General features: G+C 44.6%; 1 pseudogene; it reads left to right on the top strand.

Annotated features, from left to right (window-relative positions):
* The first annotated feature begins 504 nt into the window (after positions 1-504).
* Positions 505-3673, top strand: LOC116552140 (annotated as a pseudogene).
* The last annotated feature ends 4746 nt before the right edge of the window (positions 3674-8419 follow it).

Raw genomic sequence — 8419 nt, 5'->3', positions numbered from 1 at the left:
CAGCAGACTGCCTATGATGGTCATTCTTGCTTAATGTTTATTCGATAAGAAAACAATTTTCCTTATTTTCTATCTTTGTGTATAAGTTTTCCAAATGGGCAGGGAATTTTGTTTTTAATTAATTTATCCAACAACATACACTGGCCCTTTGGACTGGGGAGAGTTGGGGAAAGATCATTTCTCTCTGTACCCTAGCAGATCCCTTTATCATTCAGCTTGTAAACTGTAAGACACACAGGGTAAATAGAGAAATAAGATAGATAAAAAGCTAGTGCCTGGTGGGTCTAACAGCAAGATGTCTTCAGCTTGTCTAGTCTAGGTCAATAGTCAATGCTGACTTCTCTCTACTGGGAACCTTCAGTAATATTTGCTATAGGTTATGTCTCTCCCAGACATTCATTGTTCCATCCTAGTTTTAATTTATATTAGGTGTTTACTACATTCCTCATGGAATTCTAAGCACAGGGAATACCTTCCTTAATGTGTCTAATATTCTAATGTTAGATGCTAAGGTGGACTAAGACAAAAAATAATAATGAGAGGAAAGAAATAAGGTGAGTAGGTAGAATATGGCAATTCCAATTTAGTAGCTAGCTCTCAACTTCAGTGTGGGTAAAGATAATACTCTATTTCCTATATGCTATGAGATTCCTTTTAATCATCCCCTTTTATTTAAAGTAATTTCAATAGAATTCTGGTGTTAGAAACATCCAATCACAAAGACAGACATAAATCACATTGGTTTTGTTAAAAGCAGAGACAATGGAAGGGCAAGAAAGGAAGAAACTGGCTGTTTCCCCTCATTGATGTTGCACTAAAGCAATTGCCTTAATTAGGTGAGAAAGTTAATACATATGTATTCATTGTTTTGCATACATTGAGAAAGAATCAAGGTACTAGAGGTATCCTTGTTATCCTACTAAGGCTCCTATTATAAAATCCCACGTGGACTGGGTGGCTTATAGCAACGGAAATTTATTTCTTACACTTTTAAAACATGGGAAGTTCATTGTCTAGGCACCAGCAGATTTGGTGTCTGGTGTGGGCCTGCTTTCTGGTTCAGGGATAACTATCTTCTCTCTGCATCTTCATATGGCAGAAAGTACAAGGGAGCTCTCTCAGTTCCATTTATAAAAGCAATCCTGTTCTTGAGGGCTTGATGAGTCTGATTACGAGAAGGATGCAAAAGAACATAACAAAAGCATCAGTTCTATGTTGTTAATCCCTGCATAATTTGTAGGTGTCAGGATTTCCAAGACACTTAAAGACAGGCATGGTATGGAACAACACTCAACTCACATGGGGAAGAGACAGCAAAATCAGCTTCAATAGAGAGCACAAGTTCCCCACGGCTAACCAGTCTGTTACTGCAACCAATGCAGAGAGATAGTCTGCAAGCAGTCCTCTTGTGTTGCCTCAATGTATAGGAGAAGAATTTTGACCCCTTTCCCTCTCCACTAGAAATATAGCAGTGGAGTTCCCTAGGTGTTCTGTGATGTACACTGTAAGTGAAATGAAGAAATACACAACAAACCCAATATAGGAAAAACATATTTTCACATAAGGAGGAGGAGTTTGGGCAGAGGCAGCAGGACCTGTATGGTGCCCGGGACCTGCAGGGCCTCAGCGTGGAGCATGCCATTGATTCCTTCCGAGAAGGGGAGGCCATGGTCCTCACCCTCAAGGACAAAGGCGTGCTGCAGGAGGAGGAGAAGGACGTGATGGTGCATGTGAACCCGGTGGAAAAGGAGCAGGCAGAAAAAAATGGGGAGCTGCGGAAGAAGCAGCCCGACTACCTGCCCTATGAGAAGGATGAGAGCCTGGATGACCTGGTGCAGCAAAACCCTCGCTCTATCCTGTCCAAGTACGACGAAGAGCTTGGAGGGAGCCGCACACTCCTTCCGCCAGGAGCAGGGCGGTGCGGCCGATGACCTGCGGGAGCTGGAGCTGGAGCTGGAGGAGATCCCCGCCAAGCTGCGGCTGCAGGCTGGGTTCCTGAGCTCTGTGGCGCCCGGGCTGGCCTCCGAGTACCTCACTCCTGAGGAGATGGGGACCGTTAAAAAGACCATATCCAAAGGATTATAAATCGTTCTACTATAAGGACACGTGCACACGAATGTTCATTGCAGCACTATTTACAATAGCAAAGACCTGGAACCAACCCAAATGACCATCGATGATAGACTGGACAGAGAAAATGTGGCACATATACACCATGGAATATTATGCAGCCATCAAAAACGATGAGTTTGTGTCCTTTGAAGGGACATGGATGAACCTGGAAACCATCATTCTCAGCAAACTGACAGAAGAGCAGAAGATCAAACACCGCACGTTCTCACTCATAGGCGGGTGTTGAACAATGAGAACACATGGACACAGGGAGGGGAGCACTACACACTGGGGTCAGTTGGGGGGAAATAGGGGAGGGACGGTGGGGAGTGGGGAGCTGGGGAGAGATAGCAAGGGGAGAGATGCCAGATGTAGGTGATGGGGTGGAAGGCAGCAAATCACACTGCCACGTGTGTACCTATGCAACAATCTTGCATGTTCTTCACATGTACCCCAAAACCTAAAATGCATAAATAAATAAATAAATGGGGAAAAAAAAAAGACCAAGTGGAGGGTGACAAAAATCTGTAAGAAGGAGAAGGAGGTAGTAGTGCGGGCGGATGACCTGCTGCCTCTCGGGGACCAGACTCGGGATGAGGACTGCGGTTCCAGGCTGGGGGCCGGGGTCGCCGCCGAGTGTCCGCGGTGGAGGAGGAGAAGGAGCTCGTGCCTCAGCCCCCGCCGTGGGACGACACCCAGCGGAGAACCTGGACCTTCGTGATGAGGAGGAGGGTGGAGCTCCGCCGCGGGGTCCCCTCAGGTCCCAGAGGACGACCGCGCGGAGCTGGAGCTGCAGAAGCAGCTGGAGACGGGGCGACGCTGCGCAAAGGTGGTGGAGATGGTGAAGGAGCCCGAGTCCCGCCATCGGGTCTGGGAGGAGGCTGCCGACCCCGACCCCGAGCGGAAGGGGGCCACCGCGTTCAACGCCGCGTCTGAGCTCCGCGGCACCCTGGGGAGAGCCCCACCTGCCGGCCGGACGGGGAGCGCTGGGCCCACGGCGGCTCCGAATCCGACCGGGAGGAAGGAGAACGGTGGCTGGAGCGCGGTGAACCCGGACGAGGGGAAGCAGCGGCAGGATGTCTCTGCCTCCTCCACGCCGGTCCTGGACGGGGAGCCGATCGCGAGCGGGGGGCTGGCGGCTGCCCTGCTCCTGTGTCAGAACAAAGGGCCGCTGGAGGCCACAGTGCAGATGGTGGCCCGGGTCAAGGCCCCCAAGTCGCTGCCCTCAGCCGTGCACGGCATCGAGGATGAGATGGCCACGGGGGACAAGTACGGCCGGCGGGAGGAGGACCGAGGCTTCAGGCAGGACTTCGACGAGAAGGACGGCTACAAACCCGATGTTAGAATTGAGTATGTGGATGAGACCGGCCGGACACTCACGCCCAAGGAGGCCTCCGCAGCTGTCCCACCGTGTCCTCCGCAAGGGCTCAGGCAAGATGAAGGCGGAGCGGCGGAGGAGGCGCTCCTGAGGACGATGAGCTCCAGCGACACGACTCAGCAAAGGCTCGGAGAGCTCATATCTCCATGTAAAACATGTTCCAGGCTCATGTCACACCCTTAAGCAACCATCCAAGGATGGACAAGCTGTGCATGAATGCCCTTCCCAACAACTGTGGGTTAGAACTTCAATATGTGAATAGGGTGGGGACACAATTCAGCCCACAACAGGTGGCGAGAAATATTACATATATAATGATTCACAATTGTTGCTTGTCTCTACAGCATGACATGCTTCCCTTTAGGTTGAGAATACTGCTAGTTAACCTTCACCTTGGCAATGAGATTTTATTGTGCAATGGAGTGCGCATAGATAAAATGTGCTACCTGCCCAATCATAACCTTTTAATTCACTCATGTGTTCTGCCTCTGTTTCTTGAAATTCTGCCCTCTGCCATGCATAGGAGTCCTCTATTAGCCTTCCTCCTTCAGAGTGCATTCTGGAACAAAAGGGCTTTTGAAGAAAAGCAGTGCTGGCAGAACTCAGAAGAACAACATCTAATCTGCAGCCATCGTTTAATGCAAGTGATAGAAACATATTTGTTTCTGTCAGTCTTAAAATATGGGTGTCGTTTGTTTCCATGGTCAGAGTTGCATAATAGTGAGACGGATACAAAAATAGGGAGCTGTCACAGCAAACACCTAAAATATACAGCATAAGCTTTGGTTCTTGGTACAAATTAGCAAGAAAAGGCCACTCAGTTTTTTAAGATGTCAACTCATATTATGTATCATAAAATCTTTGCGTATGACTAAGATCTATAACAACTTGGAGGGCAGAAACTGTCAAATTAATTTGTGGCTTTGGATAATAAGGTTTTACTAAAAATAGAACATTGGTAGCATTAGTTGATTATTATTAGCTGCCTTTGATAAATAGTATAAAAACTAGTTTAACTCAGAAAGAAAGGCATTTTTGTAATCTGGATTAAAAAAGAAACTGAGAGGATGTAGACAATCAGGACTAGAAAGACAGATTTGAACATATACTTCTTGTCAATTCTAGGTAGTAAAAGATTTTTTAAAATATCAAAAGTGTGATCATCACATCCCTTATTAAAATATCTGATTGGATTAATGTTGCTCTTTGAAATTCTCTTCAAACACAAAGGCTTCAGGAAGAAAAAAACAGCAAAGATATTATCTCATGGGATTTTGAGAAGCTAAAGATGTCTCTAATTATATAGAGAGAGGCACGCGGCTAACTGGAGCTAATTGTATTCAATTATTTTAAAAAAGGTTGTTTCTAAGTTTTATTGCCTAAAGTATCTGAAGATTAACTGGGGGTGCTGGTGCATACCTGTAGTCCCAGCTACTCTGGTGGAGGATCACTTGAACCAGGGAGGTGGAGGTTGTAGTAAGCCGAGATCATGTCACTGCATCCAGGGTGACAGAGTGAGACACCGACTCAAAAAAAAAAAAAAAAAGAATATTTTAACTATCCACGGTTTGAAAAAATGGCCCCAAAGGCCCTCAAATAACTAGGTACAGGAAGCATGTTTAGAAAAATGTATCCTTCCTTTCTCTTTATACCCAAGGAGACTGATAAAAAATAAATCACTCCATACAGGATCGAGTTAGGAGCCACAGAGACCAATGCTCCAGGGAACTCCTTCTAGGATGAACGAGAACCTATGCAAAGACTATTTCATTTATCAAGAATATAACTTCTGCCAGTTTTTCAAAACTGCTATTCACAAGTGACCTGTATCTGTCTGCTATTTTCTTCTTTCCAAATGTGAGAATTTGAGAATATATGTGGTTGTCTTGTTCCTGTTTCACCATTCTATGTGCTCTTTCTATGTGGCAGGGGAGGAGGGGAGAGAGAGAGAATGATCGGAGGAAACAGATGCTTTATCCTTTCAGATAACACATCTTAGATGAGGTGTAGCTGCATCCCAACCTGATGCATGTCATAAGGCCACAAATTATAGCTGGATGGAATAACTGGATGAAGCTTTTGGAGTCTTTGAGAGGAGGATAAGTGAAATTGCGTTAGAGGAAAATGAATGTTCTCCACTGTGGTAAGCTGTATTAATTATTCACTGGTTTTGTTCCCCACTCTTGCCACATTTTCCCATATGATGAGTATAATTTTTCTGACTTTGAGCTTAACCATACAACTTGATTGTCCAATACCCTATGAGTAGACATTTTTTTCCACACTTGCGCAGAGGCATTCAGTACATTTCTGTGGTTTTGTTCTGCATCGTTTTGTTTCTGCACCTGACCATGAGATCAACACATTCCAGATATGAGCAACTCTTTGAGCCTGGGTCCAAGGAAAAGAGATTGGTTGAGGTAAGCAGAGCTCAGAAAAGCTGTAACGCACTGTCAATCTCAAAAGCAAAAGACTTGTGCTATTTAAGTAACTGAGATTTTGTTACTTCAGTAACAATGTGGCTTAAACAGTTAAATTAACCAGATAATCATTAAAGAACAAAGGCAAGATGGTGGTGTTATTTAGCTAGAGAGAAAGTCACTTTTCAAAGTCTAAGAAAATTAGTAGCAATCATCAAGAGGTTATAAAATATTGTCAAAGAAGACTCTTTGAATTTTGTTGTATGACCAGAAGCCACAAACAAAAGAAAAAATACAGCTTCATGTTTTTAAAGTGGCTAAAGGGATACTTTTAAAACTCACTGTGATTTGTGTAAGCAGAATGGATAGTATGTCAACTGCAGTTTGTAATGGATACTGCAACATTTGTGTGGGGAAACAGGGTCATCCTTAAGTTTAAAATGTAGATCAATTGTTGCAATTCAAAGAACAGATTTGTGACTTTTCTATTAGAGGGTGTTGAGAACTTCTGAAGAATATTTTGCAACTATATTACGAATGCCAAAAAGTATCATTTGTTCTCAAATACATTAATATTCCCCTTTTTAAAAACATTTTCCAGGCATATCTCATTTTATTTCGCTACACTGTATGGCACTTCACAGAACTTATTTTTTAAATTAATGCATAATAACTGTACATAGTAATCAAGTCCATATGAGTTTTTATGTTCATAGAATGTGCAATGATAAATTCAGGGAATTTAGGGTATTTATCACTTCAAATATCTATCAGTTCTACGTATTAGACATTTCAAGTTCTCTCTTCTAGTGTAACCGGGTTTTGGGGTGCACAGCTACCCTGGGAGAATGTTTTTTTGGGTTCTTGGTCTCTCACTCACCCAAGAATGAGAGAGGGGACGACGCCAGAAACAGTGCACTCGTAAATACCTAGCCCAAAAACCTTTGCAGAGAAGTGATTTATATAGGTAGAGAAAGACAAAAAGAAGAAGAAGAGAGAAAGCTTCCAGGACAGAGTTTGTGGAAGGGGATCCAAACATGGAATCCAAAGGGATGTGGAATAAGGGGACTTTTAACCTGGCAGGAATTCCCACCTTCTCCAAGACCACTGGCCAATGAAAGGAATTCCTTAGAGCTTCCACTAGAGTGACTGACTTTTTGATCCTTTCCAGTGCCTGCAAAAATTAAACAGAAATCATTAAGTCTCCTGGATGGAGAGAGATGGGAGGGAGGCATGACACTGGGAAGGCCTTGCCCTTAAAACTACTCCCCCTTGTGGATCCAGAAAGAGAACACATTCCCTCATTCCCCCAGCGACAGGAAAGCCCAAATTCTTACGGGCGTTGATCGCTCTTTAACATCTTCCTGCTGAAATGGGGTGTAGAAGGGGCCCTGTAGTTGAGGTTTACTCCAGAGGGGAGCCTTTCAGGGATGCGGGCTGATCACGAGGACCATGATAGAGCTTATGAGCCAAGGACATTCGGGATTCCAGCAGGAGGATTATTTGTGACCCTATGGTTTTAGAAGAAATGAATGTGGCAAGGTGGTTCAAGATGAAAAGCCCAGAGGTCAACAAATATAGAATGAATATAAACGATCCTAGGAGAGAATAGAGCCAGGACAGTCAGTTGTTAAACAAGCTTCATGATACTGTTTCTTGAAGGTTTTTTAGCCCTGTGTTTGATTGATTCCTCAGTTCTTTAACTATGTTTAAAACAGCACTTAACTGATTTACAAAATAACCGCATTTTTCCTAGAAAGAGACAGGTTCCCTTCCCACTATGAAAAGAATAATCGGAGTGGAATTCAAGAGTTATTTTGGTTGGACCAACTTCTCCTCCCACTACCTGAGGGGGCAGAGTTAGGTAATCCCAGCAGCCTGAGATGCCCTGGCCATCTTGGCCCTCCCTGGCTCCTGCTGGGGTACAGGAGCTGAGGAGCCCTGGTTGTCATTGGTGGAGGTAGTTGCCACAGGGAGTCCCACACATGGAGGTAGTCTTGAGGAGGGCTGAATAGGGTATAGGGTACAGGCCCAACAGAACTGAGGCTTATTCCTTAAGGAAAAGAAATGTTGCACATAGGGGACCTTAAACCATTTACTCTCACTTTTACAATACAGGTCAAATTGTAGAATAGTGTCATAATCTATACTTCCTTTTGGAGGCCACGTTTTTCCACTCGACGGGGTATTTCAGCCACTCTGTTCAGCAGAGCAAGATGAGCTACTTCTTCTTCAAAGGTCATGGGTCAAGTTGGTCCCAATTCTCCAGGATACATTTTAATGGGGACTTGAGCTTGGGAAGCTTAGCATCCATCTGAAATCAAACACAAGGGATGCCAGCATCCCCAGTTAATAACTACAGCTGCTTGATCTGAGGCATCCCTCAGGTAAAGATACTGGAAATGGAGCAGTCTCCAGTCAGTACCTCGAAATTTCCGTGTGTCCAAGATGTGTGATCATCTTTTTTGGGGGGCTTTCCATGTACTGGATTTGAATCATGCCTACCAGC

Source organism: Sapajus apella, unplaced genomic scaffold (genome assembly GCF_009761245.1).
Source record: "Sapajus apella isolate SASKATOON/1434 unplaced genomic scaffold, GSC_monkey_1.0 scaffold11, whole genome shotgun sequence".
NCBI lineage: Eukaryota > Metazoa > Chordata > Mammalia > Primates > Cebidae > Sapajus > Sapajus apella.
Note: the sequence above shows the minus strand (reverse complement) of the source record. Positions and strands in the feature narration are given on the sequence as shown.